Source organism: Penaeus japonicus, unplaced genomic scaffold, assembly GCF_977035675.1.
Source record: "Penaeus japonicus unplaced genomic scaffold, GWHDUDI00000001_assembly GWHDUDI00000039, whole genome shotgun sequence".
In the NCBI taxonomy this organism is placed as follows: Eukaryota; Metazoa; Arthropoda; class Malacostraca; order Decapoda; family Penaeidae; genus Penaeus; species Penaeus japonicus.
In genome coordinates this window covers 5,825,975-5,827,370 of record NW_028234441.1, presented here as the reverse complement: position 1 = coordinate 5,827,370, position 1,396 = coordinate 5,825,975, and positions in this window count along the sequence as shown.

Genomic DNA, 1,396 nt, shown 5'->3' with positions numbered 1-1,396 from the left:
TCTACACACAGAATAGATGTGTGTAGCAATGGGATCGCCACTTGGCCCTTGTTTATGCAAAACACTTTCACGTTTGCCATCATGAACGGAAACAAGCTTGGTTGAATAATTGTCCTAGAATTGGGCAAACCTATTTTACATCGTCGGTTACCATGGATGATACTTTCTTACTCTTTTAATGACCCCTCTCCACATTGAACTTTTTTTTTCTTTCCCTTACATACTTGAATACAACAACATCCCAATATTAAATTCACATTGTTGAAATTGAAACAAAATAAGGAACTATCATTCCTTGATATCCCCTGCATAAGTTTTTGAGTCGTAATAACTGCTTCTTGAATACCAGTGCTTACAGGATACCCACAGTCACCTGGCCTTAGAACTCCACTATCTAAGCTATAAAAATAGTTCCTTCCCCCATATTTACAAGCTAAGACAACCATTACAACACTTATCAAACTCGAGCAATAAGTTAATACATCTGTTCTACTTGGACCAGTTTTCATAAAGAAGTTTCATTCTTAAAGGATTATTTCACTACAAATGGGTACCCATCTTACCTATTTTATAAAGCACTACGTAATTTCCTGTGTCAGAAATTCCACCCGAAACCTGTATCAATCACAGTCAACAAAGACATTAAATATATAAAACTTCCATATATGGGCAGTCTTAGTTTTGATCTTAGAAAATCATTAAATAAAATTCTCAGACAATGCTATCCTCAGATCTGTTTTCGGTTTGTTTTTTACAATTCTAATATTATCGGAAATTTTATTAAGAAAAGAGAAAAGTGCGACTCTGAATTAAGTTCGAATGTGGTTTACCCAAAAAAAAAAATAAATTAAAAAAAATCAAAAAAATCCCTTTTTACTTGTCCTAGCTGTCAGGCTAGGTACGTGGGTTCAACCTCACGATGGCTCCGTCACCGCATTCTCGAACACAAAGGCAAGTCAATCAGGACAGGCCTACAGCTGAGTAAACCATCCTTCTCAGCAATTAGAGAGCATTCTCACCTCCACAATCACCCTTTTAGCAATACCGATTTGAAAATCTTAACCTCCCACCTAAACAGATTTGATCTGATCATAGCAGAGTCACTTCACATCTTAACTATGAAACCAGAACTAAACAATAGTTCCACTGCAACCGCCCTGTTTACCAATTAAACTACCAACTACCCATTCCCTTGGTTAGTATCTTTTACTTGTTTTTTGTCTGTGGTCATTTGATTATTTTTTGTACTTTTTGTGTTTTTTAATTCTGTATTTTTATGTATTTTATAAGTTTGAATGTATTAGAATTAACTTTTCTCTGTTTTCTTTTTATTATAGCACTGATGATGGAGATTGCATCTCCGAAACGTTTGTATTTTTCAAAATGAAGTTCTTCT